General features: G+C 50.8%; 1 protein-coding gene across 2 annotated transcripts in view; it reads right to left on the reverse strand.

Annotated features, from left to right (window-relative positions):
• Window positions 1-15,725, reverse strand: part of PEPD (peptidase D) — a 119,864-nt gene that overhangs the window by 58,583 nt on the left and 45,556 nt on the right. The gene's annotated exons all lie outside the window — the stretch shown is intronic.

The following is a 15,725-nucleotide window of genomic DNA, read 5'->3' on the forward strand; positions in this document are numbered from 1 at the left end:
TCCCTTCACCTGCACGACAGTGACACTGGTCCATCTGCAGCCAGCACCAGCTGCCCATGCCTCGGTCAAGCCCCTCCTACCCCTCAGCAGAATGTCACCCATGGCCCTAGGGATATACGCCAGCTGTGGCTAGTGGGAACAAGGAGATATCCCATTTTTCAAACTGTGAATGCAGGAGGACCCTCTTTCCCCAGTCCTGCAGCTGGTAACTCTTTCCCAAGAGACCCCTACCCACGAAAGGGCTGCTCACCACCCAAGGGGGCAGGGCCCAGCCAACAGCAGCCTCCCCCACCCAGGGTACCCATCTCCACAGCCAACAGCCCAGCTCTAGATCAAGCAGTCCAACCCCACTTCTCTTGCTGGGATGAACATCAAGACAAAGTAGAACAGAAAAACAAGCCCAGCAGGCCCCAACCCTAAAAGCTACCAGGTGCCTGCCTGTGTAGGGGGCTGGATGGGCAGGAATGTCCACCAAGAAGCCATGGTCAACCCAGGCTGGAGGGATAGGTACAGCACGCCCAGCCCTGGCCGGGACACCCAGGCCACTGTGCTGCTCCTGAAGGTCAGGACATGAGAAGGGCCGCACCCCAGGCCTGGACACAGAAGGCAGGGGACTGTCACTCAGCAAGCGAGGGGACCCAAGGAGCAGTCAGGAGTGCAGCCCGGTGCTGTGGGTGAGACACATCTGAGGAGGATGCCAGGCAGGGGGTGGTGGTGGGAAGCACAGATGCAGGATGCTGGAGCAGAGCGGGGATGAGGAGTGGCCACCGCAGAACTGGCCTTTCCAGCGAAATGGTGGAATTAACATAAACGCAGCCCGCTGAGTCTGGGGGCAGCGGTAACCACACCAGGTTCCTGCAGGTGCTGGCTGGGGGATACCAACCTTTTGCCCAGGGCCATGACCGAGGGCAGAGCCATCGTCTTATTCTCCTTGGAGAAGCAAGGGACAGAGGGAACTTGAGTCGTGACAGTGCAGGGGCCTGAAGGAACCCAGGACGCTCCACAGGGACAACAGGTGAGCCCAGAGCCCTGGCCTGAGGTCGGTCACCAACACTGGCCTTGGATCCCAGCCAGGCAGTGGCAGCCTGGTTCCCAGACATCCTCATGTCCTCCAAGCCTCAAGCACAGCATGCGGAAAGTCCCAGGTCCATGGGAGCTGCAAGAGCCCATCTCCTGACCGTCTACCCAACCCTGCACCCTTCTTCCCCTGTTCTGGGGCAGCTGTGGGAGGAAAGGCCATGGCAGGCCTTTCCACAATCAGAGAAGCTCAGAGGTGCACCTGCCCACCCTCCAGGCCAGGGACCAAGGGGAGCCCGGGCGCAGGGCACAGAGGCCGGCCTGGCCCAGCGTGGGTGGAGGTGGGGGCACTCCTGCATGGCACCTGATGTTGGAACCTCTAAGCGGGAAAGCCTCTCTGTGGTTCCACCATCAATTGCCTCTGGGTTTTAAAAGCACACAAGTCAGCTGGCAGATACGGAAACGGGCTTTCAGAGTTCCTGGATTAAACCCTTCATGACATCTACAGAATTCAGAGCTGGCAGGGAAAAACTCCCAGCCCAGAATAATTGATCCCACAGGGAGCATCTTTGTGCACCAGAATGTAATAGGTCTGGATGAGAATATTCTAAAAACTGTACCAAACCTTGCAGCAAAATCGCAACTGTTTGGTTGTTTGGGGATCCAAACTGAAATAATGGCTCTTGCAGGGTAATTTCTCACTGGACGCTCCTGAGACCCTGAGTGATTGTTCTGATCATCAGACCCAGGCAGGGAAGACTGCCCTCCAAGGTGGGCCCCTGACCCACACACAGCACCCCTCCCCATTCCTATCTATCTGCCATGGGGTTTCTCCTATACAGAAAAGCAGAAAAGCTACTCCCTGGTGTGCTTGAGGGCCAGGACCTACTCAGAGGCCTGGGGGCACCTGCCTGGTAACCTGTAAAGGAGTGAAGTTGACCAGAGATTTATCCACAAAATGAGAGTGGCCTTTTTTTTTTTCTTTTTCTCCCATAGTCTTTCCATTTTTCTTGAAATACATGACCCCTTTGACTATCTTCTCTCTTCCCATGTTTTTATAGAGACACTGGTATCTGAGAAATCTTTCTCAACTATGAAACAGCCAGTGGCATGAGAGCCACGAGAAAAGGCGGGGGCGGGGTCTGCCTTAGTGCTGGGGGAGGCAGCAGGGCTCTGCCCTATGGGCTGCTGCTCTGTGGGAGCTCCGGTCCAAGAATACTATTAATTTCAATGTCTAGGGAAACCCAGAGAAGTTTCCTGATTTTTAATTGCTAAACTAGAGTGACCAAAACAAAACAAAATCTCATTGTGTGAGTTAACTAACTCTGCCTATGGCCTGGGTCCAGCCCAAAGGGCTACCCACCAGTATAAACCTCTGGATTTGGACAGGGTAGAAAATAGTGGGGACACCAGAGGTTCTAACCCCTCTCCTACAAGACCTTAATCTGACAGAAGTTTATGGAAGCCCACAGGGGCTGCAGGCCAATCTCACCAGGGCCCCAGGGGGAGGCAGGCCAGCTCGGGGGTATGGCCTAAACCAACTCCAGCAGCAGCCAGGGCTGGGGAGATGTCTCCCACTGCCAGAGGGCGGAAGCCCGCTGCACCCCCGGTGTGGCTCACGCCCTCCTCAGCACCTTTGAGTGGCTCATCTTGACAGTGAATCCACAGACAACCCTAACCTTCCTCTCCTTTTCTTCTGGGCCTGAGCCATTTCAACAGCACCCAGCATCTCAGGGTCAATCAGATGGCTCTCAGCTGCGCAGAAGGAGCCAAAGTGAATCTCCCTGTGGGAAACGGGAGGAAGTCTAAAAGCGAGTCTCGAGCCCATGTTTTTATGGGATCCACAAGGACAGCACATCTGAAGAGCAAGAGCCGACAGTCATGGATGGAGAAGGGGCCGTAATAGGGAGGGGCTCTCCAAGACCACAGGCATGGTGGCCAGGTTATAAGATGGGTGTATTTGGGAGGAGCAAAGCTTCTGGAAGGGGGTGGCAGGAAGTGAATGGGAAGACAAGCCTGCCAAGTTCCCACCAATGCAGAAGTGTAAGAGAAAAGATGAGAGCCCCAAGACAATGGCCAGTGACCCAATACCTGTGGAATGAGGCCCTAAATGAAGGCCCTGAGGAGAAGAAAGGTTTCATTGTTCAGATTACAGAATCAGTTTCTAGACCATTCGGGAGCTCGTAGGGACAACCCCAGGCTTGTCTACACAGCTGTTGGCACCCAATGGGTCACCACGTTAGCGCCTATTACTAAGAAGAAAGGAAGCCACAGAAAGATGGGGGCGTGAAACCTGTCCAGGGTGACATGATAAATAATTCCATCACAGGTCTCAGATAACATGACCTGGGGGATAAATGCCTGAGCATGGGGAGTGACCAGCGGGATAACAGACAGGAAATACAGAGCGCGTGACACACTCACTTGAGAGTGCGTGCGGCCACCGCCTCTGGCCTGTCCTTGCTGGTGGCCCAGCTGTTCCTGACTCCACAGAGCTGCTGATGACATCACCGGACCTGTCACCTGGATCACAGTCGACAGGCTGTGTCCTCCAGCACCTTGTCTGGTCTGTGTGCAGGTGTGACTGCTTCTTTTCTTGACGCTTCACTGGCCCAAGTCAGAACACACCTGACTGGAGTCCTGCCACTTGAGCTGTGCTGCCCTCTGCACACACACACGCCGCCTGGCTAGAGAGCGGTCAGCTAACACCAAGCCCACTCACACCTCTCTCCAGGTGCTGCCTACAGGGCTCCCACCCAGCTGGTGAGGCTGGCGGAACAGTTACTCCTGGAGTCCGGCTGAAGCACAGAACAGCGCAGAGACAGATCCTTGGGAGATACTGCTGCACTCAAGAATCCTGTAAGCGGGACTCCCCTGGTGGCTCAGTGGTAAAGAGTCTGCCTGCCAATGCAGGAAACATGGGTTCAATCCCTGATCCAGGAAGATCCCACATGTTGTGGAGCAACTAAGCCCGTGGGCCACTATTAAGCCTGTGCTCTAGAGCCCGAGAGATGCAACTGGTGAAGCCCGTGCGCTCTAGGGTTCCTGCTCCGCAACAAGAGCCACCACAGTGAGAAGCCTGTGTACCACAACTAGACAAAAGCCTGCACAGTAACGAAGACCCAACACAGCCAAAAATAAATAAACAGAAAATTAAAAAAAAAAATCCTATATGCATACGGCAAGAAAATTAACAGCTCCCTAGAAAGGAAAACCATATAATTTGCCTAAGGTCTTCAGCAACAATGAAGGGAATGTGTTCAAAGAACAGAGATTCAATACCTGGGAAGCCATCCTTCACATAGGAGGCAAGGAAAGGATCTTCTGACGTTCAAGGTTAAACTAAATGCTTTAAAGCAGGGGTCCCCAACCTCCGAGATCTAATGCCTGATGATCTGAGGTGGAGCTGATGTTATAATAATAGAAATAAAGTGCCCAATACATGTAATGTGCCTGAATCATCCCCAAACCATTCCCCCACCCTGGTCCGTGGAAAAATTCTTTTCCATGACACTGGTCCCTTGTGGCAGAAAGCTTGGGGACTGCTGCTTTAGAGGAAAGGGGGAACACAGGGCAAAATACGGTTCCACACTGGATTCAGCAACAGTGACAACTAAATAACTATGAACCTAATTAACTTTTTAACAGAGGTAGAGAATGGAGAGAAATACAGGTCATTTTTTCTTAATTTAAAGATATATTCTACAATAAAAGTGGAATGCATAAAAAAGAACAAAGGAAATTTCACCAACTTTCCAAAGACAAAAAAATTTTTTTCCCAAAGCCAGAACAGAAACCAGAATGTGCCAAAGGAGACTCTGATGAGAAATCAAACATATTGGTCATCACCACAAATGGCATTGGCTCTCCTAACACTTAGAGGGGCTCCATTTGGAACAGATAAACGGCAACCAATGAACAAAGTTTAAAATAAAGGAGTAAGCAAAGATATATTAGGCAAATTTCACAAAGAAAACATTTAATGGCAAAACCAGTATCAGTTTAAGTCAGATTTAAGACGAAAAGGATTAATTAGGTCAAAATGGTTCTTAAAAGCCATAAAAAGGTAAAATATCACAAAAATGTCATAATCATCAAGCTTTAGGCATCAAACAACTTGGGATGGAAATGAACAAAACAAGAGCTACTAAGAGTCACAAAGAGAATCATAAAACCATTTCTCTTAATCTTAAATATAAAAAATAAGGAAGGAGCCAGAGGATTGGAATAAGATAAGAAACCTGATTTAATGTACACCAAAGTCAGTAATATACAAATTAAAAAAATAGTTTCTAGTATTCCATAAAATACTGACCAAAAAGACGTCTACACAGGTCACAAAGAAAAATCTCAAAATTTACATAGACCACAATCTGTCACTACAACGGTGATAAAACCAGAAACTAATAACAAAAAGTTAACAAACCACATTTACCTAAAAATGAAAAGAAATGCTTTTCGTTTATTTCTGGGGTTAAAACATGAGTCAATCAAAACCTCTTAGGATATGGTCAAGACAGTATTTAAAAACATAATAGCTAAAATTCACATATTATTAAAGAAGAAAAAACAAAAAACTAAGATTCAGCTAAACAAGTTAAAAGACAGATGTTCAAAACAAGGTGAGGAAGTGGGGGGAGAAAGGAACCAATATTGAAACTAGGAATCCATGAGTTAGACGAGCAGAACCAATAAATATGTTTAATAGCTGGTTTATGACAATACCAATAAAACTGATACAGTTTTAGCAGTGCTAATCAATAAAAAAGAACAAGAATGAGAAAGGAAATACAACTATAGTTACAGAGATTTGGGGGTGGGGGTGGGGGCCATGCTCTGTGGCTAGCAGGATCTTGGTTCCCCAATCAGGGATTGAACCTGGGCCCTGGCAGAGAACCACTGTGTCTGAACCACTGGACCACCACGGAATTCCCTAGAGAATGTCGTTTTTAAAATTAGGAGAATAAAACTGATAACTTGCTTCTAAGAAGTTCAAAATTCTTGATGAAAACAAAAACTTTCCAGGAAAATGTACTGTATTGACTTGAAGAGGGATAAAGTCAGAATAAAACATCCTCTGCGAGAAACTTAAAAAGGTATCAGAGAAATTCTCCCGAAAGAAACAATCGGTTCTGACAGCATCAGAAGACTTCTTTACACCTTCAAGGAGCAGACAGCCCCGACGCTTTCTAAATTGTTAAGATGGATCAATTTAGAAAGTGGAGCGCTTCCCAAATCATGATCTCAAAGAAACAACACAGCGAAAGAAAAAATAGAAGTATACCTCAATCCCTTATTTTGGAACCTACATACAATGCTAGTAAAAGAATATCATCAAAACCACCATTATGATGCTCACTACCTACACTGTTCTATATAGTGTACATGTATTAATCAACTCACCAAATCCTCCCAACCATCCTATGAAGTGCTATTACTACCCTTTCTTCCAGACGAGGAAACCATGGCACAACTGTGACCCTAACCCAGGACACCAGTCTACAGAGACCATGCCCTAATCACCAGAGTACCCTGCCTCCCCTTTCAGTCCTGCAGCTTATTAAAACAGGAATCTACCACAACAAAGTAAGGCGTACCAGGGATGCCAGGCTGGCTCTCCACTGGGAAGTCTGCTCACAAAATTCATCTAAGGGACACCCAGTCTTGGTATCTGATACTGTGCTCCAGTAAAAGCAACCAGGGCTTGTCAGAGAAATGGCTGATTTGAGGGATGGAGCAGGAAATATACAAGATGAGCCTGGAGCATCCTGCAGGGCCAGAAAGGAAGGAAGCACTCAAGAAGCAAAATTATGGGGTATATCAGAGGGACAAAGGAGCCTAATGAAAGAACCCCCAATGGCCAAGCTGGAACGATTTAAGCAATAACATAGTGTAATACTGGTTTATAACCCAAGGTATAAAACACAATATCTATGAATCCATACAGATAGAAGCAAATAAGCCACCGAATAAACAGGAAACAAGAGACAAATCTCCCTTACAGAAGAATTATAAACAGTGTATGTAGAAAACTCCCCACTCAAGGAGACAGAGCATAACGCCCCTTAAGCATCAGCTGCATACTGTGACTTCCTTCTGAAGAATACAGTACGGAAAGTGGGAAAACAAGTATGTTTACAGTGGAAAGATTCGACAGACACTGCCTCAGTCGGGTGATCAAGGTCAGTATCAGTGATGAGTCAGGTCACGAGCATGTACTCTCACAATGATGACATATAAAAGTGGCCCTTTACCTTTGGGGTCCTCCTCCCAATGACACATACCTCCAGTCTAACCAGGAGAAAAACATCAGAAAAACTAAAACAGGGACGGTCTGCAAAATACCTGACCGCTCAAAACTTTAGGTCACTGAAAACAGGGAAAGTTGTAGAAATTGCCGCAAGCCAGGGGAGCCTACAGAGAAGGCGATGGCACCCCACTCCAGTACTATTGCCTGGAAAATCCCATGGACAGAGGAGCCTGGTAGGCTGCAGTCCATGGGGTTGCTAAGAGTCAGACACGACTGAGCAACTTCACTTTCACTTTTCACTTTCATGCATTGGAGAAGGAAATGGCAACCCACTCCAGTGTTCTTGCCTGGAGAATCCCAGGGACGGGGGAGCCTGGTGGGCTGCCGTCTCTGGGGTTGCACAGAGTCGGACACGACTGAGGCAACTTAGCAGCAGCAGCAGGGGAGCCTAAATGTAATGTGGGATCCTGGAACAGAAGAAAGTTATTAGGTAAAAGCTAAGGAAGGAATTCCCTGGTGGTTCAGTAGTTAGGACTCAGGGCTTCCACTGCAGGGGGCACGGGTTCGATCCCTGGTCAGGGAACTAATACCCCGCATGTTGCACTAGTGCAAATAAATAAAAGAAATAAAAGATATTATGGAAATTGGAATAAAGTATGGACTTTCAATAATGATAATGTATCAACACTGTCCATTAGCTGTGACAGTGTATCACAAGCACATTAGTGATAGGGGAAAAAGAGAACTGTCTGTAATATTCCTGTAACTTTTCTGTGATCTAAAACTGTTCTGAAGTCAAAAGTTTATTAACTGCTTAAAACACAGAGACAAAAGGCTGATAAAATTCAACATCCTTTCCTGATAAAATCTCTTAGCAAGCCAGGAAGAAAACACTACCTCCTTACACTGATGATAAATATTTATCGAAAATCAACAGTCAGCACCAGGTTCAATGGTGACATACAAGAGGCAAATCCATAAAGATGCCAACCAGCACTACTGTTATTTAATGGGTTCTCCAGGGGCAATTCCCCTGGCATGTGAAAAGAAAATGCCTATTTCTGTTGGGTTTGCCCCCAAAAGCCCTAATTACAGTTGCATTAACCAGGGTGCATATTTGCAGAAGCCCTTCCCTCCAGTTCTTTGCTGAGCTTTCTGGCTGAATAGCAAGCAGTCTAGTTTCTGTCCTGAAAGTGAAAGTGTTAGTCGCTCAGTAATGTCTGACTCTTTTCGACCCCATGGACTGTAGCCTACCAGGGTCCTCTGTCCATGGGATTTCCCAGGCAGGAATACCGGAGTAGGTTGCCATTCCCATCTCCAGAGGATTTTCCTGACCCAGGGATCTAACCAGCGTCTCCTGCATTGCAGGGAGATTCTTTACAGTCTGAGCCACTTACCAGACAGTTGGTTTATGTCCTAAATGTGCCCATTTCTCAGTTATTTTTCAATCAAAACGAGCCATCCAGGCTTCAAGCCACAGATCCCCACAGCCTTCCAGCCTCCAGGGCCACCTACACTCCAGACACCAGACTCTGCAGAGCCTCATAGTTCCCCTCTCTGATACTGGGTGGGCCAGGGTGAGGTCAAGTCTGTTCAGAATTCCAGGAATTCTCCACCCAAGACAGCTCTGACTTCTCAGAAAGGGCTCAGCTTGAATACCAAGGCATGCACGGCTGGTGGGGGGGCAGGACTCATGGACGGCCTTCCTGAGGGGTGCACCGAACAGACGGGGGTTTCCTGACCCCTTCGTGGTGGGCTGTGTGTGGTCCATCTCCAACAGCCGAGGAAGTGCTGGCAGGAAACCCGCACCGGCCTCACAGCACAAGGCAAAGAGCCGGTTTGGCCACACCAGACCTGGGGGTCTCAGCGGGCCAGGCCACAGCCGCATCCCTCAGGATGGTGGGCGACAGTGAATCATGTCTGCTGTGGAGGGTGCGAGACACTCACTGCCCAGACAGCAGCCAGACCCACGGAGAGGGCCCATTACACATGTACTTACCTGGCAGCTCTAGTCTCAGAGGTTGCCTGGACCCAGGCCTGCCCCAGAGGCCCCAGGCAAAAGTCTAGTAGCTTCCCAGGGTAATAAACAGAGGGCAGTCTCACGGAGGCCCAAGCTTGTCCAGGCTGAGACCACATTGGGTTGGACCACTCCAGGTAACATCTCCAGACCCTCCAGGAAAGCAGGAAGCAATAAGGGCCTCTTGGTGTCTGCATCATCGATGAAACCTGGATCTCCAGCGAGACCCACGGGGTGGCCAAAGACACACAGGGCCATGCCTGACCACCGTGCTGGGCAGGGAGAGCCCTGGGCAAGACCCAGAGCAAGAGGAGAACCATGCAGGCCCAAGTCTATGAGATGGCCCCTCAGGGGCCACGAGGTGCACCACGAGGGACGGGCAGAGAAAGAAGAGGGCCACAGGTCGAGAGCGGGAGACGCAGCTTCTGCAGATCTGAGAAGCTGGCCAGACCAGTGAGGGCGGGGTGGCACTGCAGAGAATTTGGCAGTGGGGTGCAGGGCAGTCAGGATCAACTGTGCAGGCAAGGCCTGGGTGGGAGAGAGACCTCTCCACACCTGCCTACGCTCTCTGCGGCCACAATCACCACGGGTTCATAGGGTTGTGAGGCTTCCGGTAAACTCTCCCACCTTCCAATTATCCTCACTGGAGTAACATTTTCTAATCCTCAGGAAAAACAAACAACAGGCCTTGTTTAACAAGAACACAGCAAGGTTTTTTTTTTTTTTTTTCTTTTTTGCAGCCCATTCCCTGGGGTGGGTAAACTGAAAGCTCAACCACCAGATCCAGCGAGCGACACATGGCTGGAGGGAGTTCACGCGTGAGTGTATGGTGTGGCGTGGGGTATATGTGTGCTGTGTGTGTGGGGGGTGGGGTGTGTGTGCATATGACGGGATGTGAGTCTGTGAGGGAGTGTGTGTTGCAGTGCAAGTGTGTGTGAGAGTATGTGGTGGAGTGTGTGTGTGTGTGAGGTATGTGACGTGATGTGAGAGCTGGCGTGTGTGTGAGAGAATGTGTGGCAGTGTGTGTGTGTGTGGTATGAGTGCTGGGTGTGTGCGCATATGTGACGGGATGTGAGTTTGTGGAATATATGGTGTGGGGTGTGTGTGTGTGTGTGTATGGTGTGAGTGATGGGGAGTTTGTGGGAGGATGTGTTGCAGAGTATGTGGTGGAGTGTGTGTGCATGTGTGGGATATGTGGTGTGAGCAGTGGGGAATGTGTGTGTGGTGTAAGTGGTGGGGTGTTTGTGAGACAGGACATGTGGTAAGAGTGTGTGTGTGTGTGTGTGATATGAGTGGTGCGGTGTGTCTGTGTGACGTGTATGTGCAGGGGTTGCATATGGGGGGAGCCCCCCTGCAGCCCTGGGGAGAAGCCCCTCAGGCCAGGTCCCGTCTCCCCATCCCAAGTCCGGGCCCAGCGGGCACACGGAACACACAGAACTGTGACTTCCTCCCTCTGACCAAAGGGCAGGAGAAGCAAGGCCACTCTGAGTGCAGAGCGGCCCGGCCGGGCAGCTGGTCACCAACACGTGACTCAAAGAAGACAGGAGACTCTTACCGTGGGCTGCCGTCTGTGACGGGGCACAGGGAAAATCAGGCCCTGACGGGGGTCCCCAGACAGGGTCTGCCGAGAAGGACCCCGGCCAGGGGAGGAGGACAGCACTGTGCTTGTCTCTTGTGGCCCTCATAGACCCCTCTGCCTAGTCAGTGACACCCACAACCCCCGGGAAGCTGCCGGGAAAGGGCCCGAAACGCCCCCATTCACCGCTTGGAGAGAGAGAGAGCGCAATTTCAATTAAGGTCCCAGACTGTCAAAAAACGTCAAGTTATTAATCTCCTCGTGGCAAATGTGAACCTGGACCTGCTTACACAGCCAATTGAGCGTGCTCTAAATTAGTGTTTGCAGGTAATTGATTCAGCTGCCAGCCCCACGCCGGCCGCTACAAGCCGGTGACGCCACTAACATGAAATAATACGGGGCGGGAAAGCGCGCTGCCTGACTGGGCCTGCAGTCAGATGCCGTTAGCGCCCGATTTACCCAAACATTAACGTCTCATCGGTTTAATACAATTTACGACACCTCAATTGCGGAAACTGATTTTCATTTCCTCTGGAACCCTGCTCACAGGCACAGCGCGGAGGAGGGGGGAGTCTTAATAAATGGCAGTGAGTCGCTTCCATTTTTCTAATGTGCCCTGAAGATTTTATGACAAACCTTTGATGATAAAACAAGAAGACGAGGCTTAGAACTGGGTCTCCTGGCCAGCAGCCCCTGTCTGGGTCTGAGCACCATCGTGCTGGGGGTGGTGTGCCCTCCTTCCAGAAAGTCAGTCCTGTCTCCTCCCCCTTCAATCCTGACATGCAAGGGCCCCTGTGCTTCTTGCCCTGAGTCCCCCCTTCTGTGGGCTGAGGCTTGGCCATGCTCCCAGAAGAACATCCAGAAGATTCTAGGGACACTTCCAACCCGGGGGTCAGTGGCCTGCAGGGAAGTCGCTGCCTTGGACCATCCCAGGCATCAGTCCAGCCTGTGTAATGAGCACCACACCTCCAGGGGAACCTCCACCTACTTCAGACGAGATCTCACACTCCCACTCAGTCAAGAGAAGAACGCTGAAGTTTACAGCCGGCAGAGGGGACAGGAGAAAAGTAGTTCAGGACATTTTCTTCTCTTGTGCACCCATCCATCTAACTCACCCAAGTGTATTTCCTGACACCAACTGTGGGGCGGACGCTGCAGATTAATGAGATGCTGGGCCCTCTAAGGGGAAGTTCCTAGGCTCCAAGGACACAGGCCACAAAACAGCATCCCGGGCCATGACAGACATGTGCCTGTGGGTACAGCAAGCCTGAGGCAGAGATGTGGGCCCACCTCACCACTGAAAACTGAGTGGTGGCACCGGCAGTAGGGGGTACCCTCCTCAAATCTGGCCAGGGACACCCCAAGATGCAACAGTGTCCCAGGACAGTTCAGTTCAGTCACTCAGTCATGTCTGACTCTTTGCGACCCCATGGACTGCAGCACGCCAGGCTTCCCTGTCCATCACCAACTCCAGGAGCTTGCTTAAACTCACGTCCATCGAGTTGGTGATGCCATCCAACTGTCTCATCCTCTGTTGTCCCCTTCTCCTCCACCTTCAATCTTTCCCAGGACAACCACCTTCCCATTGCCTCTAGTCGGGGGGCAACATCATCTGCTCCCCAGGGTCACCTGTCCTGCCTCTCCCATCCCCCTTGCCCTTCAGGAACAGACTCCATCTCGTGTTCTCATCTCTGCCTTAGCTTTTCTCCAAGGGGAAAATCGCCCCCACCCTTCACCCCAGGAACCCCCTGCTCTCAGGGTTCAGGGACCCACAGATCAGATGCCCCCCTGCCCTGCCTGGCTGAGGCTGCAAGGGCAGGCACTGCTTCCCATCTGTATCCCCCATGGCCAGCCGCAGGGTGGGCAGAGCACACAGTAGGTGCACAACAGTGCACCCACCTGGCACTTGAGCTGGATTAATGCCCCTCATCACCCTCAGGATGGCTGCTTCTGGCCCAGAGCCTCAGGATCATTTCTCGGAGGTGTGCCCTGATCCCCAGAGGAGGTGGCAGTGGGGCCGGCCTGGGACAGGTAGGGGGCAGGGGGGGGGGGGGTGGTGGTGGGAGACCAAGCAGTGTGTAGTCAGATGTAAGCTCTCACCAGAGCTCAGCTTGTCAAGAGGCTCTCCTTCAAATGACAGCCAAATGCAACATGTAGACGTTGAATCCCAACTCACACAGGCCAACTCAAAAAGCACAGCTTTAGACAATGTGACCTAGACACTTGTAATATTAAAGATGACTGTTAACTTAGTGGTTATGTGAAAAGGAAAAAAGTACCCTCATCTGCTAAGACACCCGCTGACGTATTTACAGGTGAGATGACTCCATGTCTGGGGTTTGGTTTTAAACACTCCAGCAAAACAAAACTAAACAAAAGCCCTGATGGGGACTTGGGTGTTCATTACACTCCTCTGTAGGTGCTGTTTTTCAGTCGCTCAGTCATGTCTGACTCTTTGGGACCCCATGGACGGCAGCCCGCCAGGCTTCCCTGTCCTTCACTATCTCCTGGAGTTTGCTCAAACTCATGTCCACTGAGTCGGTGATGCCATCCAACCATCTCATCCTCTGCAGTCCTCTTCTCCTTTTGCTTTCAATCTTTCCCAGCATCAGGGTCTTTTCCAGTGAGTCTACTTGGGGAGTATTTGAAATTTCTCATTAAAAGAAGAAAGAAAAAGAAAAAAGGCCTCTATTGCTTGGGGTCAGGGAGTGAGGGAGCAGGAGGAGGTATTTCAAGTGGCTGGCCCCTGACCCAGGGCCCACACCCATAGGAATCCCAGGGCAGATACCATGTTGCAGCAGGAGACCACAGGGAGCCAAGAGTCCTCCTCTGGCAGGAGTGACAGAGCTGGGTCCCTGAACACTCACCAGTTCTGTGCCCTCTCGTGGGAAGGCACAGCAGCGGGGCCTCTGAGGCCATGTTAACCTCTTATCTCCCAGGATAAGAGGAGAGAAATACAGAGGACTCCTTTACAGGTTATTATACTGGAGAAAAAGATGCCTACCTCCAAAGCCCAGGATGACAATGACCATGAATGTCCATGATGCCCACAGCTGACTCTGTCTGCACCTCACCCTCACCCTGAACTGATGAGGTGGGCTGTCAGAATAGGCTAGGGCTGTGGAGGCAGGCCAACCCCAAGGGCACCTCGGGTAGACTTGGGCCCTGCAAGGGGGGAAGGGGAGCAGCACCGAGCTCTTACAAGGCCAGGCAGGAAGGCGCAGCCCAGGATGGATGGTACAGGGTAAAACATTTTTTTTGTGCTCACAACATTTCTGACATCAAATAAGTGGGTTTTCCACACTAAGCAATTCTCCAGTTCTCTGTGACACCTTCTGACACTGACTGCAGGAGTTAGTTGCAGACGCCACAGATTAAGGGCTCCATACCACAAAACTGGCCCCTCTGCAGGCACCAAGCCCAAGCCCAGGCCCCTTTTACTAAACTCTGACTGATCAGCCTGAAATCAGGGGTTCCCACCAAGCCTTGCCTTGGGTTTCATAGTCTGCTAGCATGGCTTGCAGGCTCGGGAAAGTGCTTTACTTGCTACAACCACTTTATTATGAAAGATAAAACTCAGCAAGGGCTGAATGGGAGAGCAGCACAGGGCCAGGTGTCAGGGGAAGGGAAGAGCTTCCAAACCTTCTCCAGGGGCACCACCCTCCCACCACCTCCCCACGTTCACCAACCGAGATGCTTTCTGAACTCTGTGGTTTAGGGCTTTTATGGAAGTGCCATTACCTCCTTGGATACACGACTGATTAAATCACAGTCAGAACTCAGTCTCATCTCTAGTGCCTCTCTCCTCCCACTCTGAGGGTCCTTCATTAATATAAGGGGCCTCCCTGAGGGCTCAGTTGGTAAAGAATCTGCCTGCAATGCAGGAGATCCCGGTTTGATTCCTGGGTCAGGAAGATCCGCTGGAGAAGGGATAGGCTACCTAATCCAGTATTCTTGGGCTTCCCTTGTGGCTTAGCTGGTAAAGAATCCACCTGCAATGCAGGAGACCTGGGTTCAATCCCTGGGTTGGGAAGATCCCCTGGAGAAGGGAAAGGCTACCCACTCCAGTGTTCTGGCCTGGAGAATTCCATGGACTGTGTAGTCCATGGGGTCACAGAGTCAGACATGACTGAGCAACTTTCACACTCACTCACTCATTAGTATAAACTCAGGTGTGGTGGAGAGGGGCTTATTGTAAATAACCATATGCTCCTCTCTATGAGGGGATCTCAAAGGTTTTACAAACTCTGTGCCAGGAACTGGTGGTAGAGACAAAACACGTATTTCTTATTATGTCACTCGCGGAAAAATGGCAGCCTCTTCAGTGTCCTCTCTCCACAGGATAGGGGCTCCCAGGTCGTGTGGCCACTAGTGGGAGACTTGGGAATGGGGGCTTCCTGCCCCAGGAGGCGGGTGGGAAGGCAGCCACTGGGGCAGCTTGGGGCTGACTCCAGGGCTTCTTCATGCCCTGGGGAGCAGCCTGCTGACCCCTGGGTCCCGGAGTGGGGCTGAGGAACTGGCCGGGCCACACCCAGGATAGAGGGGCAGCCCCCGCCCCACCTCACGGCCCCCGGCTGGCAACGGGCTCAGCCACAGGACGACGGAGCTCTCCAGAACGCTTTATGAGCCACTTATCCATCCCTTGACCCAGTCGTCCAAGCACAGCAGACATAATGGCAGTGTTTACACATAAAAATGGCAAGCTGTTTTACTAGCGGCTTTCAGAGTCACAATAGCAGCTATTTGGTAAAGTTTCCCACAAATGGCAGAAAGTCCAAGAGTGGAATGCTGGGGCACTAAACCACCCTGAAAAGTAATCAAAGACCATTACCATCAAACACTCTGCCAAGAGGCAGGGAGGTGGC

Source organism: Bos taurus, chromosome 18 (assembly GCF_002263795.3).
Source record: "Bos taurus isolate L1 Dominette 01449 registration number 42190680 breed Hereford chromosome 18, ARS-UCD2.0, whole genome shotgun sequence".
Taxonomy (NCBI): domain Eukaryota; kingdom Metazoa; phylum Chordata; class Mammalia; order Artiodactyla; family Bovidae; genus Bos; species Bos taurus.